Source organism: Poecilia mexicana, unplaced genomic scaffold, assembly GCF_051168715.1.
Source record: "Poecilia mexicana isolate PSO_F unplaced genomic scaffold, ASM5116871v1 scaffold_18, whole genome shotgun sequence".
Lineage (NCBI taxonomy): Eukaryota > Metazoa > Chordata > Actinopteri > Cyprinodontiformes > Poeciliidae > Poecilia > Poecilia mexicana.
Window position 1 is genome coordinate 27,213,001 of NW_028263387.1, and position 19,858 is coordinate 27,232,858.

Sequence of the window (19,858 nt, forward strand, 5' to 3'; positions counted from 1 at the left end):
AAAAGGAGAAACTGGAGAAATACCAGGGCCTCAGAGAGGAACTGGAGAAGGCCTGGAAGGTGAAGACCACAGTGGTGCCTGTGGTCATCGGGGCCCTCGGGGCAGTCACCCCCAAACTGGAGCAGTGGCTCAAACAGATCCCAGGAACAACATCAGACATCTCAGTCCAGAAATGTGCAGTTCTAGGCACAGCCAAGATACTGGAGGAGAACCTGAAGCTCCCAGGCCTCTGGTAGAGGACCCGAGCTCAGAGGATGAAAGAGAGAGAGAGAGAGAGAGAGAGAGAGAGAGAGAGAGAGAGAGAGAGAGAGAGAGAGAGAGATAGCCCACGGAGGGTGAGAAGGGAAATTATATATATATATATATATATATATATATATATATATATATATATATATATATATATATATATATATATAGAGAGAGAGAGAGAGAGAGAGAGAGATAGATATATATATCTATATAGTTACAGCTGCTTTAGCAACAAAATCAAATAAATCCCTTTTTGGCAGCAAAGTTATGTTTCAAAGTACTGTACCATAAGGATGGATAGATAGATAGATAGATCTATGTGGCGAAAACGGGCCTCTATAGAGCTTTGGAGCGTGACGTCACTGCTCTAGTCGGAGGGGTATCAGCGCCATCTTAGGGGTCCATAGACAACAGTCTCGCAGTATAAAAAAAAACAGTCTCGCAGATTTTTTCAATCCAAGTTACTTAAAATAATTTAACTATGGTACGAACTTGCTACGTTATTGTCTGTAATGTCCGATCACACGACTGAAACGGTAAAAGGATATAAGACGGACTTTGGTTTCACTATTATCCTGCTTGGAAACAACGTGAGGAGGCTAAGCTATCGGTGCTAACGAAAAGAAGACGAATGTCCTGGTATCAGCGGTGACACGTCTTGATATCACGTTCTCCAAAATCCCCAGATACCTACAAGTTTCCTCCAGACATTTCCTTTCTGGTGAGTGTCTAAATTTGCTTTGTTGGTTTTGTGTCATAATGTTGTTCTATGATTTTGTCCGAGTGTTCTTACGTTCAGTTTCTGTTGTTTAGCTCGGGCTAATATTGTTTATGTAGCATAGTCCGAGTTTTGTCAGTGGACATCGAGGTTATTACATTATTGTGAAGTAAACTATTTTACTAGTGTTATCAAATTTACAGCTTTAATAGCGATGTGTTCTGATATGTCCTCTTAAAGGCAAACCGACGTATGAAATGGATGAGCTCAATCCTGACTGGGGTCCAGTGCTGAATGTGGGTCACTGCGAGGTAAACGCCACAACATCGGACCGACATGGGCGTCAATTAAAGAGGAGATACAGCAAAACCATCAACAGGTTACTGAGACTGATTTCATTATTTACCCCAGAAGAGATAAATAATGAAAACACAGTAGCAGAGGCAACAGAAGAGGAGCAAGTTGGAGAGGCTGAGGAGGAAGGAACCCCAGGAGAGGAGCTCAGCAAGGCTGCAGACTCTGAAGAGGAACAGGAACCATTTGTGTTGAAATACAGTTGGAAGTGGCTGTTCTCTCATTTAATAATTTAATGTATTAAACATTCATGAATCGTTTGATTCAAGCACTTCAAGTTGCATGTAAACGTGAAGAAAAGAATCACATTTTAAGTAACAATTTGATATTTAAATATTCAAGTAATAAACATACATGTAATGAGATTATATTTTTAAATAAATATTTTATGTGATTAAAGGAAACAATTATATAATCAGACATCTGTCAAGACACTGGGTTTTTGGGTTTGTTTTGCTTTTCATTTTATTAACTTTGTGTTTCAATTCACTTAAGTGGTTCATGGTATTTAGTGTAGTTAGAATAATATTATTGCTTTTCCTTGTTTGTCTGAGTCCATGTCAAGCCTTCTTTAATGACTATTCTATTTTATCCTTCTAGTTATTTCTTATTTCAGCCTCCCTGCAGGGTTTCTAGTAATGTTTATTTCTTAATTTGATCACCATAGGTTCAGTTATTGTTCCATGTCTGAGTCTGTATCTTTCTGTGTCATTCTAGTTGGGTTATTTCTTTGTTTAGATCTTCTAGTTTCTCTTGCTCTGTGTTCCTTAGTTCTTATTGTTAGATCAGCCTTGTTTCTACATCCACATAAAGTAAGTCCACTGCCTGCTGCATTTGTGTCCACCGCCACATCATGACACAAACCAGATGAAAGAGCCCATCTTTAAACATTTAATGTGTAATTAAACAATAAAGGTGACAAATTTTATGAAATAGACCACACTTTAATAAATATTTGTTGTATTTAACATATTTCAGGTAAGTGAACATGTAATGACATAGATCCTGGCCTAGAATTTTATGCAATTGAACATTACAGGTAACAAGTGATGATCATCTGAGGTAATACATTTTATGAATTTTCTTTTTTTTAAAAATATAATTCTGGTTAAAAAAAAAAAAGGGTCAAAATGGAATAAAAATATGCCTAATCTATATAGTTTAATAGAATAATTGTACACAGATTTTGAGTTAATAGGTTACATGACCTACAAGCTAAGAAAAATAAAAAATTTTGACTGCAGAAATAGCTAAAAAATATATAAAAGGTGTTCAGATGTAATAAAGGTGAGTGTGCCTCTATACAATCTAGTAGAACAATTTCAAGCAGATTGAGTTAATGGGACACAATTTGGAAGCTACTGAAGAAAACATTTAATATTAAAATTATTGAATATGACTTAAAATTTTAATAGAAGATAGTGTGCCTCGTGTAATAGCATGAATGTCCACTTTTTGGTATCAGTTGGTCACAAGACAAAGCATTTATGCACAGGAGTGTTCGGAAATTGACAGCAGCAATGTGAAACTCCGAGCGCTTGTGGAGAGACTTAAGAACAGCTGGCCGAAATTAGCGTTCATAAATCGGATCAACCTTGAGCTGAACGTCTCTTACTCCGTGGAGCTCGGTTTATCCAGTATCCAACTTGAAAACAACTTTACTGCGGTTGGTAACACAATGAAAACACCGGTGTTCTGAATAGTTTGTTTTGGTCTGTGGACCCCAGACATGGCGCCGAGCAACGAAAACGTCATATCCTGTGACGTCAACTCCAAAGCTCTATAGAGCTTTGGAGTTGACGTCACAGGATATGACGTTTTCGTCATATCCTGTGACGCCATGTCTGGGGTCCACAGACCAAAACAAATCATACCTTGTGGTAATGCGCACATCGATGTTACGTTTCTTTTAAATCCGTCATAACTGTGACGGATTTACACATTTTGTGTGTTTCCTCGGAAGTTTACAGTAAAAAAATAACAATAACAAAACAATAAACCCTGATGAGACCAAGAGTTTTTTTTCCAATTTTAAGTCCGTTCTTGAATCCAGGGTGATTAATGGTCCATCAATCAATAATCCGACTGTTTTTAGTCCATGATCCAAGGCAATAGGTCCAGAATGAGAAAGTAGTTTGGTTCGATTAAGTCCTGCCTCAAAGCTGCGGTGATCCGGTAGCTCGCCATCCTGGGTTGAAACGGGGTGGGAAAAACCTGACCTAAACAAGGTCATAAATAAAAAATGAAAACAAATTAGCCTTCACATTTAAACAGTTATCCAATGTTTAGTTATGCAAAATAACTAAACATTCACTAAAAAATAAAAAAATAGCTATATTCCATAAAATATTTCTCAGGAATCATTCAAATGAATTTCAAGTTAAAGATCACATTAATGTTACAGATCAAATTAAAGTGCATTTTCAAGAGTCAATTAAACTTAATTGACTTCAGTATTGTTTCAATAAACAATTTTTTCCTTTTTTCTTTTGCTTTGTTGTGCAACTCCAAAGAAATTAACCAATTCCAGAGTTCTATAGGCCGTCAACAAAATCAATGAAAAGTAACTAAATCTATCCTAAAAGGATGAATTTACAAAAATCAAAGGGACTATTTAATATTTTGAGGATATATCCTCTATTCGGCCAAGAAATTAACAAAAAGAAAACGACCTTTTAATCAATAAGACCAATTTCGAATCACCAATACATAGATTGAGTGGGCGTGTCGCCACCACATTTCTATTATTAAAAAAAACAAAGTACATAAAACAAACAACTCGCCGTCAAGCGGTTGCCAGAAAACACCCAATATAATCGATCGGCTGTGTTAATAGGGCTCGATCCAGCTGTATTCTTCCATAAGTTTGGAAGACGCCAAGCACAAGCAGCTAGCCACAGTGACATCAGCAACAGCAATGCAGGAGATCCGAATTCACCTGTGACCTGGAACTTAAAGTGTGCCATCATTTGACCCGCCAAAATAAAATACAGGCTGATTATTTTGTGCAGATTACAACTGCAACTCGAGCACAAACACCATTAGGTTTGGGTGCAGGTCGTGGGTGGTACACCATCTATGGGTAGATCTGGGCAGAGAGCAACTGGGAAAAATCCAGTGACACGTTTTGATTTTACGTAAACTCTGTGGACTGGTCTTGGAGCGTAGCCCATCTCTATCCCCCTCAGGACAAAGTTGTAACCACACGCGCACTCAGGTGAGAATGACTGACTGTGTGTGAGCCTCCAGCGTCTCTTAAGATGCGTACTGGCTTTAAATCAAAGGGATCAGGTGTCAGTGAGACCAAGCCACCAAAATGAATGGTTCAAAACAAGGATCAGGTAATTTGTAACTACAACCAGTGCTCCTATTTTGGGGTTCTGTTTTCACAAAACCAACACCTTTACTTTGTTCAGAATTTTGCTGTGATTTACGTTTTAAAGCTAAACAATCAGTGATGACATGTCCAGGTTTGTGACAATAGAAACACTCACAGCTTTCCTTTGGAACTGTGGGTTTAACCAGTTGAGACTGTAGCACAGAGCTAACATGTGACTTTTCATTAATAATGAAAGATGACATACGGGTAAGCACATACTCATCAGCAAGAACAGCAGCAGACGAACGAGTGGTCACCTTCTGTTCATTTAAATACAACACCACCCAGTCAGGGATGCACTTTTTAAAGACTTACAACAATATTAGCTGACTCAAAGTGTCATAATCGTTGACCTTGGATGCGGCGCACCACTTATCAAAGAGAAGGCCTTTCTCTCTGGCAAACTCAACATGTGTTTGTCCAACAGATTTTTTGCTGTCTAAACTTCTGTCTATAAGCTTCTGGGACCAATTCATAACCTGTAAGACAGCAGCTTTAACCAGGTCGTAGGAGATGCATCTTTAAAGGAAGTGCTGCCAACACCTCTGGAGCTTTACTAGAAATTAATAATATGTGAACGGTAGATTGCTCGCTGTTTCTGATTGGTTCCTGTTTTTTTTTTTTTACAGTTAATTAAAATTTGAACTGAAATTTCTAGTCATTCTGATCGGCTGAAGTTGGGCGAATCTAATTTAGGTTCAATTTCGGTTGCTTTTTCTTAATTTTTTTTAAAAGTAGCTGTACGTAGCTTTTATTCTCATGCTATTTTTGCTTCCTGAGAAATGAATAAATCTCTTTCTCATTCAGTGATGTGCGTCAATAAATTATTTTTTAATTAAAAATTCAGAAACAACACTAGTCATAATATCAACAGTAACAGTAGCTCATCTCATTTGAAGGGGGGTAACGTACCTGGATAAGTGGAGTGGAGCCGGGACCATTAGAGCCAGTGGAAATGGGGCAATGAGAATGTTGGAGATTAAATTCAGTTGAGAAATTATTAATTTCAAAGGGAAATTAAATATGTCATATTATCCAGCTCAGATCATCAATAAACCTCAGAGGCTCTGCTTGTTTCAGATCTTCTATTTATTCAGTTCCTTTAATAAGCAGGTGAAATATTAACTGGTGGCTGGATTTTCATGAAGCTTTTATGGATGTTTTGATCAAATGATTTTTCTAAAAATTATGCTGCGAGGAAGGCAACAAAAAGAATCCTGCAGAGATTATGTTTTTTTAACCATATTTTTAAAATTATTTAAAATTGTCTTCATGAAAACATCTTTTTCTTTTCTCAGTATTTATACCGACTTTGACCTTTGACCCTGATGTTTCTTCTGTTAGATGAATATCTTCATATTGATGGATCTGAGTTTGTTGTTCCAGCAGCAGAAACTGATGAGTCTTCATCACAGAGACCTGCACTGATCACTGTCTAGTTAAAGTCCACTTTGACCTCTGACCTCTCTGCTCTGTTTTCTCTCCTTCAGATCAGAACAACTTCATAAAGACAGCTGAACCTGGAAATTACCTCATTCTGCCATGTAAAGATCCTGACCAGGGGCAGATCAGAGTCATAGAGTGGAGGAGAACTGATCTGGGTCCAGAATCTGTCCTCACGTACAGAAATTTTCAGTTTGATCCAGAAAACCAGCATCCATCTTACAAGGACCGGGTTGATCTGCTGGTTGGTGAGATAAGGAAAGGAGACGCGTCTTTGATTCTGAAGAACCCAACGACTGACATCAGTGGAACGTATGAGTGTCGAGTCGTTAAAGAAAATCATGGAGAGAAACTGATCAGCACCATCAGCCTCCAGGTTTCTCCTCCTCCTCCTCCTCCTCCTCCTCCTCCTCCTCCTCCTCCTCCTCCTCCAGGTGAGTGTTTGTCTCTGGATCAGAACCAGCAGCTTCCTGGTTCTGATCCAGATCAGATGATGATGATCTTCAGTCACATCAGACTAGAGGTTAAAGGTCACATATCTAGACAGTGTTTGATTGATCATGACCTTTAACCTTTATAATTAATATCAATTGAATTTGATTCCTTTTACCTTAAATACAAACTATGTTCATGAGTTATCAGAAAGGTCGGCTCTGCTGGTGATACCAGAGACTTTTTTGTTGTCTGTCATTTTGACTGACAGCATAAAAACAAAACTGTCATTAAATTAAGATGTAATATTGAATAACTTAGTTTTATTTTAAAGTTTATAAGCATAAGTAAGAAGTTGATGTCTTAAACTAAAATTACGTACTGATATTTTACTAAACGATGCCTTGTATAGGCGTAACTTCCTGAAGGACTGGTGTGGACATGTCCTCACCAACTCTGGCCTGAAGGGGACAGTCCCACCAATATTTCCTTCACCTTTTTTCTTTATGTGCCTGCATCTATTTGTGTACTCAGGGTTTCTACGCGGTAGTGAAAGGTAATAAATTACCTCAAATTAAGGCCAATAAAACGTAGTAAATTTTCTTCATCCCTTCAAAAATATTTTTCATTTTCCATTGACGCTCACTTATTGTTTTAAGTTCGTTTGACTAAAATCTGTATAAAAAATAACTACCGTACTGGCAGGACCTGAGCTGTCACTGATGGATGCGCAGTGTTGGAGCCGCCTAACGTGTTGAGACTAACTAGTCATTTTGCGCTTCGCCATGGGAAAATATACGTTTTCACAACTTTGGCTCGATGGTCCGAGATTCAAAGACTAGGAATGACCGGAAGGCATTTTGTAAAGTATGCAGGAAAAATCTAAATTTGACCTGGAATGACGTGACTGTGATCAAATCAGAACGACCGGATCAGCCGCCATTCATCAGCAGCGGATTCCTGCGTGGGTTGAGGCTCCACCGTGGAGCAGATCCCCATTTCGTCTTTTGGTGCTAAATGAAGCGATGCAACTTCAAACTCAAGCTCAGCTACGAGCTGAAGTTTTACCAGTGACGCAACGGGAGCTGCAGACAGGCAGCGGACCTTACTGACTCTAAAGCCAGCGCTCAGAGCTGAGCTGCTCTGAGCACCGCAGCAACTAAAGTAAGTTAAATAACACCAACTGCATCGCTAACAACAGATTACAGTGTGAACACACTCAAAAGTGAAAATTTCCACTACAATTGTAGGAAAAGTGATACAACATTTAAGTACCACTTTATCATTCATTATTAGCATAGGTGCCGGAACAGGTGGGGTCAGGGGGCCATTGTCCCCCCCACTTTACGGCCCTGCCCGTCCGCTGGTCCCACCAGACATTTCCACAGGCTGCATGTAACTCTGACAGTCTGTGACTGACACCTCTCTGTGTTTCTATGCAGACAGAGGCACAGATAGAACCTGCAGCACTGAGATCTGGACCAAAAGGCTCCAGATCATAACGGTCACCCAAAGGTTCACCACATGCAGCAGCTTCGGGTCGGGTTGGGACCAGGAACCGAGCTGACACCTGAAAAACTGTTTTGGCTCTGATCCGGTCCAGGCCTGAACCAGTTCTGCTTAAAGATTAAATTAGATTTCTATATTTATAGAACTGTGACGATGTTTTCTTTCTAACTGCATTGGGATGAAAGAAAAAACAAAAAAGAGACATTTGGACCCACATGTCCGTTTACGGGTCGGACCAAATGCTGACCCACACTTTGCCAGAGCAGATCATTTTGGCTCTGTTGAAATTAATTTTTTTGCTAAATAACAGGCACATTAAAGTTTATTCATGGTGTTTTTCATTTTGTTTTTAATGCAAATATATTGTCAGCAGTCTGGCTGGTTTTCTGTTCCACTCAGATCATCTTTTTCCCTCACAATCTGTGGAACAAGCAGCAAATATAATCTGCTCCTTTTGACTTCAGACCCACAGCATCCAGATGGTGCAGAGCTGCTGCGCCGTAACATGATGATGGAACCGTTAGGTTGTCCTGCTGCTCTAAATTGGCATTGCTGGAGGATATTTGACATCCATTTTATTATATTTTTTAAGCTTCCAAATGTTGGACCAATCGTGGCTTTTGACATATCTACCCATCTTCGGCATATTGTGCGTATTTTGCACTTGCAATAAGCAGGTGAGCAATTACTTAAGTATGTTTTGATCACGTATGTCAGGCTGTGTATGAATATTTGTACCTCATGCCTGAAAAGTTAATGCTGTACAAATAAACTGTAGACACACACCATCTATAGTTTTGGACCAAGCTTGACGCATTGATTTTTAACCATTAAGTTGATGATGAAATAATGACAAAACCTTCACACAAACATGATGCTTTAATACCGGCGTCAATCTCTGAATTCAGCAGTTCATGAGGTCTGCTGCCGGCATTTATCCGTCTTTTACATTTTTCCAGACTCCAGTTTTGAAAATGGAATAAACTCTATTCCGTCCTCCAAGTGCTCTGGGTAAAGCGTGTCTTGTGAATTTTCCCCACTTTTAACCATTTTTTTGATTATTTTCCACCAAATCTCTTTAACCGCAGTGCATTTGACAGTCAGAGTTAAACCCACTGTGCACTCATTATAAATGACATAAACCAATTAAATATCAAGAACTATTTTATTTTAAGATCAAAGTAACAATTCCATCAATGGCATCCACGAACAATGGACAGTACAACCAATCACATTGTATTTTGTTCATTTGAGAATTCCAACAACAAAGCTAGCTAACAAGATACAAGTGCAGAGATGACAGACGAACTGAACAAAAATAAAATAAAATACAATCAGACAAAATTGAACTTCCACTTTTTATCACTGAAATCCCCGACGTCAGCAACACCATCAAACACAGATACAGGACCTTCTGAGACAGTCAGAACATTTGGGCAGAGAGACCAATGTTTCAACACTGAATGGTACAGAGGCAGAGAATGGTTAATGTTGTCCGTCAGTAAGAAGTGAGCTTTCTGCAAAGTGTGCAGACTTGCCGCTGTGAAACGGCTCGTCTCATTTTCTAAATGTGGAGATGACTGCTTTGTGAAGATGGGCATTAACAATTGGAAGAAATGTCCAGGGCTTTTGGACAGCCACGAAAAATCCAGTTTTCATAAAGAAAGTATTAAAAAAATTTGCTTACTTTAGTAAAACACTAATAAATGTCCAACTCGACAAACAAGTTATAACAGAACAGACGAGAAGAAGAGAGGGGCTAATTGAGCAGCTCGGCTGTCTGTGTAACCGGATCCTTTTCTGCGTTGTGCTGGTTATTGAGTGAACAGGCCGTGACGCAGTTTATCTTTTAAAAGATGATTCTCGGTTTATTTCTGTCAAGAATACAAACAAAACAACCGTGTTAAAGGCTGCCCGCTCCAAGTCCTACACAAAACAAAAGTATATAACAAAAATTAACTTAATAGATCTATAAATAAACTGAATGTATTTAGATGGAAAAATAAAACGCACACACCTCTCCCGCAGGTGAGAGGTGACAAAAGGGGAGGGGCTAAGGGGCACAAACAATTTAAAAACAATACCACAGAAGAAGAAATAAAAGGGAGGGGCTTCAATCTTAAAGTAACACGGTTAAAAGAATGACAGAGGTGTTTCAGAAAATAAGGAACAAGACAAATAATCAAAAAAAGACATTTTGTGTAATTATAACAAAAGAGAATTACAACCAGGTTACATCTGCAGGGTCTGGCTGTCCGGGTCCAGACTGATGCAGAGCAATTTTCAAACTCTAGTTGAACTAGTAGCCGAGAAAAACGTCTCTCTGAAAAATTTTTTGTCAACTAAAAAATATGCATCTCATGAAACAATAAACAAACTTTTACACGAGATGTATAGTGTTGCACACTTAATAATTAATCAGTGTGGCTTTGCGCAGGTTCTTTTATTTTGATGAACGCTGTTGAGACATGAGAGCGACAGTGAGCGCCTTCACTGACCAGCCGTTACTGCGCTTAATTGCCTTTGGCTCGCTCACAAGCAAATATTTACAACACGAGTCGAAGAACAAATATTTACAACACGAGTCGAAGAACAAATATTTACAATACAAGTCAAAGAATTAACAAAAAAAAAAAACACTTCCACACATATACCTCGCCACTCCGCTCCAGCCCACCTCCCCCACAAGAGACACAAACAGCAGCGCTAATTGACATTTACCTGTTGAGACATGAGAGCGACAGTGAGCGCCTTCGCTGACCAGCCGTTACTGCGCTTAATTGCCGTTGGCTCGTCAGGAGCGGTCACTGTGCTCTATGTGCCCACTGGTGGCGAACCATTGTAACTGCAGTACAGCGCATCTCAGCAAGAGAAGTGCAGCTTAAGAGCGCAGCCAGCACGAGAAAAACAGAAGCAAGTAAACAAAAAAGAAAAGGGAGGGGGTGTAATTATTTCTGATGTCCATTCTGTCACAATAGGGAGTCTCTCACTTCTCTCTTGGATGAGATTAAGACAGAATCACACCACTATACGATAATTGTTGATGAAACCCGTGACTGTGCTGGGCATGAGCATTTGTCTATGTGTATCAGATGAGTATCGGCTGACTGTCGTTCATGAAGACTTTGTGGGAATGTATGACTGTCCAAATACAGATCAATTACCCTCACAATCAAGGACATGTTACTGAGATGTGGCCTTGGTATTAATAACATGAGAGGACAAACGTACGATGGTGCATCCGTTCTCCAGGGACAAATGTCAGGTGTGGCCAAATGTATCAGACATTAATCCCAAAGCTGTGTCAATCCACTGTGCAAACCACAGTTTAAATTTAATTCTCCAAGAGGCTGCTTCAACGTGCAATATTGTACGTGGTGCATTCAGTTTAATTCAACACATACATGAAGTCATTAAAAACTCACCAAAACATCTCGCCATCTTTGCTGCTGCTTCCACATCCACCACCAGCTAGAAACCGCTGTGCCCCACTCGCTGGACAGCGAGAAGCAGTGCAATAAAATCCCTGCTGGATAATTTTGAGGCTGACTATGACACCTTGGATGAAATAATCCGAATGGGAACACAGAGGCATGCAAAAATCACCAGGGCCCCAAGCTTTGACGCAGTTCAGTGTTTGTTTTTTTTTGGACTCATAGTCTTTGAAAGTTTTCTCATCTGCAGAAGAAGTGGCAAGGATGCTCCAGTCTACAGCCGTTTCACAAGAAACTATCCAGTCAGGGGTGCAGATGCTCCAGAATCACTACAGAAACTTGAGATCCACAGAGACATTCCACAGCATCTTTGAAGAAGCCAAAAACGCAGACATTAACGGCCTGGTTCAGGAGCCCACACTCCCCCTTAGGCGACGCGCCCCACGCCGCTATGACGACAGTAATGCACCTCATCAGTGAGACAATCCAGAGTATTTCAGGAGTCAGTTCTTTGAGGTAGTCGATCTTCTGACCTCTGAGTTGACACGCCGGTTTAATCAGCCTACTCTTCATCTGCTGATGGAGGTGGAACAAGTCCTCCTCAAAGCAATAAACAAGGCACCAGGCAGCATCAGCATCCCTCAGAATGTGGTGGACATGTACAGTGGTGATGTTGACGTGGAAAGGCTTTCCATCCAGTTATCAATGTTTCCAGTAGTCCTGGAGTCTCACAGTAGCTCCACTGATGGGCCCATTAATCTGGTCACAAAAATATCTACAATTACGGACATGCTGGCAGCCCAGGGGCAAGGCACCGATCCCTACATAGTGAAGTTGACAGGCTTCTCCGTCTGTATTTGACGGTCCCAATGTCAAATGTGACGGCTGAGCAGAGCTTCTCTGGCCTCTGTCGACTGAAAACTTCCCCCCAGTCAACAATGACAGAACAGTGGCTTAATCACCTACTGTTTCTGCATATACACAAAGACTTAACTGATGCTGTGTATCTCAACAGAGTACTCCGCAACTTCTGCTTCGCCAGTCAGCGAAGAGAGGCGTACTTCGGAAAATTCTGAGCTCTGAAACTTGGTCTCAGGATGTAAATAATTACAGCGTCAGTTGGGAGACATACTTACAAATGTAAGTATTTACACATACGGAAGTGTTTGTTTTACAAATGAAATGTTTGTTTGTGTCCAAGTCTGACAAAGTTGCTGTTGTTTTAATAGTGAGTGCTCTTAACTGACTCCACCACAGACTTGTCTCTTCGTGTTGTTCTGAGTATTGTGCCTTTATGCTGGGCTGACAACGTCACTAAAACGGTGCTTGTTAACCACCTTAGGAGTTGTAAGAAATCTGCTACTGAAATGAACAAGCGTTTGTGCTAATCTTCTAGTTTTTACTCTTGAAATACAGCTTAACTACATCGTTAAAATAGCTTAATTCACTCACCGTGTCAAAAGACTGGATTTACAGCGCAAGTTCGTTTCTGCACCGCTGTTCCAAATTGTGCTCTTGTGCCGGTGCATCTTATCTACCTGTGTTTACTGTTTTCATGGTCATTTGGTTGGTTTTACTAATGATCATCATTCATAATAAATGATTTGGATAAACAAGTTATTGATGGAAAAACTTGTCATTACTTAAATTTTGATTGTTTGATGATAATTCAGTACAGGTAAGAGCGTGACACATAATTAAATGTCTATTAAATTTTAAAAATGTCTTTTAGTTTTAAAAGTCATAGTTTAGCTAATTAAACTTTATCAGTTGTAAAATTGCCAGGTGATTTATTTGAGGTTATGCAGTGATCAGAATCTGTCAACAGTGATGGGAGTGACAAAACAATAGAGACACTTTATTTTAGCAAGACCACGCTTTACTATTGATAAACAGAAAATGTTTCCCCAAATCTGATAACTGTGAAAGTATCCATTTACAGTACCGCGCCTGACATTCAAGGTACGTTGGAACTTAGAACAGAGGGAGCAAGGTGATGAAACACCCCAACGCCCCCCACCTCAAAACTGAATCCAGCGCCGCTGATGATTAGCTGATAGCATTTAGACACGTTTCATGTTATTGTTTACATCCGGAAATGTCGCGAAGGGAAAAAGACGCTTCTTTTCCTCACCATTCGTAGCTGACGCGGTAGAACGGTTCCGTTAACTAAATGGAACCTTCTTAATTTAGAGCAGTGCGCCACAGCAAAGGGAAAATAACTCAGAAAAACCGTCAAAGAACAACTCAAAACCACTCATATCTTTCCGTGTCGGCTAGCTACACGGAGACTCGTTGCAACAAACAGCTCTCCACTATGTGTATGAGGATTCAACACCATAAAACCCGTTTCCAGCTCAATCAGATCTTGTCTAGCCAAACTCCGAGTCAACCAGGTTTCCTGTTTGTTAATGAAACTCAGATTTAATGGAAAAAAGATCAGATTATGAAAATATTCTGTTATTATAACTCGTCTAGGGCTGAAACGATCCCTCAAGTGATTCAAGTCCCTCGATTATTAAAATTCCTCGAGGAAAATTGATCTTCCTCGAAGCTTCGTTAATTTATGTTTTATCATTTAGCGCACCGTGTTCCAGCCGGAACATGATTTGCGTTACAAAGCGCTCTGACTTTCGCCTCTGAATTGTTGACAAAAGCTAATTAGTGTTAGTGGCATAATGTCCAATCTTCAAGTTCGGCATGTGGGGATTTTATTGATTAATGATAATGTCTGGATTTTCATCATTTTTGGGGTACAATAAGCATCCTTAAAATGACCGGAGCGATGCCTGGAGTATGACAGCCTTTCTCCTCCTTGAGCTGCTGCTTCAGAGCGAACGGCAGGAAGACGCTGAGGAGTATTTACAGAGCTTTGGAACGTGACGTCACTGCTGTAGACGCAGGGATAGCAGCGCCATCTTTGGTGTCCATAAACAACCGACAAAAACAACATTCTCGCAGATTTTTTTTAATCCAAGTTACTTAAAATAATTTAGCTATGGTAGAACTTGCTGCGTTATTGTCTGTAATGTCCGATCACACGACTGAAACGGTGAAAAGATGGAAAACAGACTTTCGTTTCACTATTTTCCTGCTCGGAAACGACGCGAGGAGGCTAAGCTAAGCTATCGGAGCTAACTAAAAGAAGACAAATGTCCTGGTATCAGCGGTATTACGTTCTCCAACATCCCATGATGCCTACAAGTTTGCTCCACACATTTCCATTCTGGTGAGTGTCTAAATTTGCTTTGTTGGTTTTGTGTCATAATTTTTTGCTATGATTTTGTCCAGGTGTTTTCATGATCAGTTTCTGTTTAGTTCATTTAAGTGGGTCAACCTTGTTTAGCTCGGGCTAATATTGTTTATGTAGCGTAGTCCGAGTTTTGTCAGTGGACATCGAGGTTCTTACATTATTGTGAAGTAAACTATTTTACTAGTGTTATCAGATTTACAGCTTTAATACTGATGTGTTCTGATATGTCCTCTTAAAGGCAAACCAACGTATGAAATGGATGAGATCAATCCAGACTGGGGTCCAGCGCTGAATATGGGTCACTGCGAGGTAAACGACATGGGCGTCAATTAAAGAGGCGATACAGCAAAACCATCAACAGGTTACTGAGACTGATTTCATTATTTACCCCAGAAGAGGTAAAAAAAATGAAAACAGAGCAGCAGAGGCAACAGAAGAGGAGCAAGTTGGAGAGGCTGAGGAGGAAGGAACCCCAGGAGAGGAGCTCAGCAAGGCTGCAGACTCTGAAGAGGAACAGGAACCATTTGTGTTGAAATACAGTTGGAAGTGGCTGTTCTCTCATTTAATAATTAATGAGAGAGATCCATGAATCGTTTGATTCAAGCGCTTCAAGTTGCATGTAAACGTGAAGAAAAGAATCACATTTTAAGTAACAATTTGATATTTAAAATATTTCAGGTAAACATACACATGATGAAAGATTATATTTTTAAATAAACATTTTATGTGATTAAAGTAAACAATTATGTAATCAGACAAACTGTCAGGACACTGGGTTTTTAGGTTTGTTTTGCTTTCTTTAAATAAAAATAACATCTTCATAAAGTAAGTCCACTGCCTGCTGTGTTTCTGTTCACCATCATGACACAAACCAGATGAAAGAGCCCATCTTTAAACATTTAATGTGTAATTAAACAATAAAGGTGACAAGTAAATTTTTATGAAATGGATCACTAGTGGGATATTTCAGGTAAGTGAACATGTACCGTATTTTCCGCACTATAAGGCGCACCTTCAATGAATGGCCTATTTTTGGACGTTTTTCATATATTAGGTGCACCGCATTACAAGGCGCATGCTTCATACTATTATTACACATCCACATTTATAAAAAAGTGTTTCCCGCGTACTTTATATAGTAGGCTGGCCCAGTCATTGTTTCACTCACGGTGTTGGTGTTGCGATATTGTGCCCAACTGCTTTCTGGGTAACACAGACCAACCGACACGCTGCCGCCGCAGTCTCTGTCTCTCTTCCCCTGCCCCTCCGCCCCTGGCTTTAAATGTATTATCAAATTTTATTAACAAACCAGAGTTCTGACAGCTATCCCAGCATGCACCGCGCACTTCTACAGGGGAAAAAGAAGTTGGCGGCTGCTTACTGTAGTGGACCAACTACGTAAGCAGCCTACTGCATGTCTGTGCAAACATGACGTCTTTCATTTCGATCTGAGTCGATTAGTGTAGCCTTTCTGCCGGATTTTCACAAAATATCAGCCACGACAATGGACAGGGGAACCAACAAGTTCATGTCATCTTTTTTGGACGACATCAAGGTGTTTGAGCCACGCGATGCCTCCAACATTGTGCGCGTCGCAGCTAAAAGCTACCGGTCGATGAGGAAAACAGCAGATCCTCACACCCTCAGCATGAATATAGCTGTGGACACGATCACTGATGCCTATTGTTCTTGCAAGGCTGGGTAAGTCGGGCATTCATGGTTTTGATGGTCCACAATGTACTAATGTACATTGTTTACTACTGTAGCTTGTGTTTGTGAGACGGTCACGCATGTGGTAGCTGCGCTGTGACGTAAAATGGGCATTAGCCTATGAAACGTGGACCATGTGGTAAGGTCCGTTGCTAGACCTGTTGTGGCTCAATATTGGTCCATATATAAGGCGCACTGGATTATAAAGCGCACTGTCGGCTTTTGAGGAAATTGAAGGTTTTTAGGTGTGCCTTATAGTGCGGAAAATACGGTAATGAAATTAGGGTTGCAACCCGTCCCTTAAATATGGAATCGTCCCGTATTTGGCTATTAAATGTCGCGTCCCGTATTGAACCAATACAGGACGCGATTTGTTCCGTATTCTTTAAATGTCCAATAGACATGGCTATCACACACAAATCAACATTAATTATAACAATAATGACCAAAGTAAAGCAGGAAATATTAAGGTCAGCTAAATTGTCGTGGCGGAAGCTAAAGGACCCCAGAATGCGGACAGACGGACACTACGCAGCCCCGGTGAGCTGCTATCAACCCGTGCTTTTTTTAAAACATCCTCTATCCGATTCTCCGCCGTACTTGGAACCAAAACCTCTCATAAAGATACAGATGTGAGAAGGAAAACGTAAATCCCAGGCTGAATGTCAGTGAGGATGAATACAGACAATTTAAAATTAAAATGTGTCCATCATCCTGGCGCAATGTGCTGCTGTATGATAGACAGAATGCATCAGGAGAGGAACTGCAGACCCATCAGAACCTAAAGAACTAGACATCAGCGTCTCTTCATCCTCAATCATCTCCTGAGGCTGATATGGGACAGAACATTTTGCTGTAAGTTTCTTATTGTGGTTTTAGTAGATTATATTTGTTTGATTATTTGCTTATTTAATGTATAATAATATCAGCCAAAATAATACAAATGATCATTTACAGTGTTCAGTGGCCATTATTGAACCAGACCCAGACTTGCAGCCCAGGGGTGGATCTAGATGGGGGCCAACAGGGGACCAAAGAAGTTATGCCAATTAAATGTCTTATGTTAATACTCAGTGGTGGATTTTTTTAACCTTCACAATTTTACTGAATTAAATATTATAGTGCTGCAATTTAAGCTGCTGTATAGGATCAGACTTTCCATCTGCCATGGATCTGCAGCCTGGATCTCTGGAGACACAAGTGGCTCTTTGGCTCACTTGTCATATCAAATGATGAAATATTGCTCTGTTTTTTTTCTTTTGTTTCTTTTATTTCATTCTTCTCCAAGTGTTGCCATGGGGAAACACACCAACTATCCTGACCCCTGTGGTAAATCTGGTCTAGAACCAGCCTCCAAACCTAACTCCTTATTTATATAAATATTTTGGTAATACTCTGTAAAATACCAGAATATTCACATAACTTTTATATTTTTATTGTCTGAGGACACATTTTGAATATTAAATCAGGTGTTGTGATCAGTTACTCAGGGGCTTACCAAATACTTTTTACACTCGCTTAATTAAGCGTGTTTTTAAGTTATGCTACTGTGATTGGAGTACAGTTTTGGGGTACTCTGACCAACTATGCATGAATGATTGCTCTATTGGTGATGTTTTTTTGTTTTTAAAAAGTGATGTCTATCACTGCAGTGGATGTTCCACCACATGAGAGTCGGGCGACGTGCCGTGATGGGCGTTCCTTATTTTGATTTCTGTAAGGTGGCAACCCTAAATGAAATAGGTTCTGTCCTAGAATTTTATGTAAATGAACATTACAGGTAACAAATGTGATGATGGCCTGAGGTAATACATTGTATGAACATTTAAAAAATATATTTTTTAATATAATTTAGGTTAAAAAATAAAAAAGGGGTCAAAATGGAATAAAAATATGCCTCGTCTATATAGTTTAGTAGAATAATTTCACACAGATTTTGAGTTAATAAGTCACATGACCTGGAAGTTATTGAAGAAAAATACTAAATTTTGACCAAAAAAAAAAGGAAACTGACTTAAAATGGAAAACAAATGACTGTGCCTCATCAGTGATTCTGAGTAAATAGGTCAGATGACTTGGAAGCTATTGAAGAAAACATTAAATTATTTAATATTAAAATGATTTAAAATATTGTATACGACTTTAAAATTGAATAGATATTGTGTCTCATGTAAAACCATGAATTAGCACTGACAGTTAGTTGGTTACAATTCAAAGCATTTATTAACATTTGTTTGTTTGAATGTTTGGTTTGGTAATTTGTTAACAGTCCCTCAGTGAACCTTCGGGCGCTTGGACTGGGATCGTTGGAGAACCGCTAGCCGACATTAGCATTCATAAATCGGATCAACCTTGAGCTAAACGTCGCTTACTGCATGGAGCTCGAATATCCAACTTGAAAACAACGTCACTGCAGTCGGTAACAAAAAGAAAACACCGGTGTTCTGACTAGTTTGTTTTGGTCTGTGGCCACCAAAGATGGCGCCGAGCGACTGCGCCAGAGGTAAACGTCACATAGTGACATAGGTTCCAAAGCTCCAAAGGACACATTTTTTAAAAATCGTCTTTATTCATCCTCACTAACATTATTCAGCCTGGGATTTGTGTCTTCCTTCTCACGTCTGTGTCTTTACAAGAGGTTTTGGTTCTAAGGACGGTGGAGAATCGGATAGAGGACGTTTTAAAAAGACCCGGGTTGACAGCAGCTCACCGCAGCTGCGTAGTGTCCGTCTCTAGGCAACCGTGACAACAGCGTCGGTCCGTAGCGTTCGGGGGTCCTTCAGCTCCCGCCACGAGAATTTAGTTGACCTTAATATTTCCTGTTTTTTATTTTGGTCATTATTGTTATAATTAGTGTTGATATGTGTGTGGATAGGCGTGTCTATCGGACATTTATAGAAATACGGCACGTATTGGTTCAATACGTGCCGTATTTTATGGGATGGGTGGCAACCTCACCCCCCATCACCCCAAACCCCACCACTCCAGGTGACATTTCCCGTATTTACAAATCCAAAGCTTGACAGGTATGGGGCAAGGTGAGAGTTCCTCTATTAAGCTGACTGAAGATGAATACAGAAACTAAAAGCTGGATCATAGACATTTTTTATAAGTGTATTTGTGAGCCTCCCTCTTTATTATTCACTTGAATATAATTTCAGATTTTTGTATAACTTTTCTTCAGGTTAACTTGGAAAGTGAGCTGTTATTATTACAGATTAGTTTTCTAAACTTCAAAAAAGTAACTGTTAGGGAAGCTCAAATATGAAAAGTTTGACATGTATTGATATCTGATAGTAACACTGCTGTTATATCAGATTTACCAATATTTCATCTTATCAATTTTTTTATCCAATTACTCTATTATTCATAAG

The 19,858-nt window shown here is 39.7% G+C and overlaps 1 protein-coding gene and 1 long non-coding RNA gene across 2 annotated transcripts in view; one reads left to right on the forward strand and one right to left on the reverse strand.

Moving 5' to 3' along the window:
- LOC106906657 (putative high affinity immunoglobulin gamma Fc receptor IB) overlaps positions 1-19,858 on the reverse strand; it is a 75,624-nt gene that overhangs the window by 15,359 nt on the left and 40,407 nt on the right. The gene's annotated exons all lie outside the window — the stretch shown is intronic.
- Positions 596-2,257, forward strand: LOC148154409 (uncharacterized). Its single transcript, XR_015766103.1, has 2 exons — positions 596-973; positions 1,211-2,257. It is a non-coding gene; the product is annotated as an uncharacterized LOC148154409 (long non-coding RNA).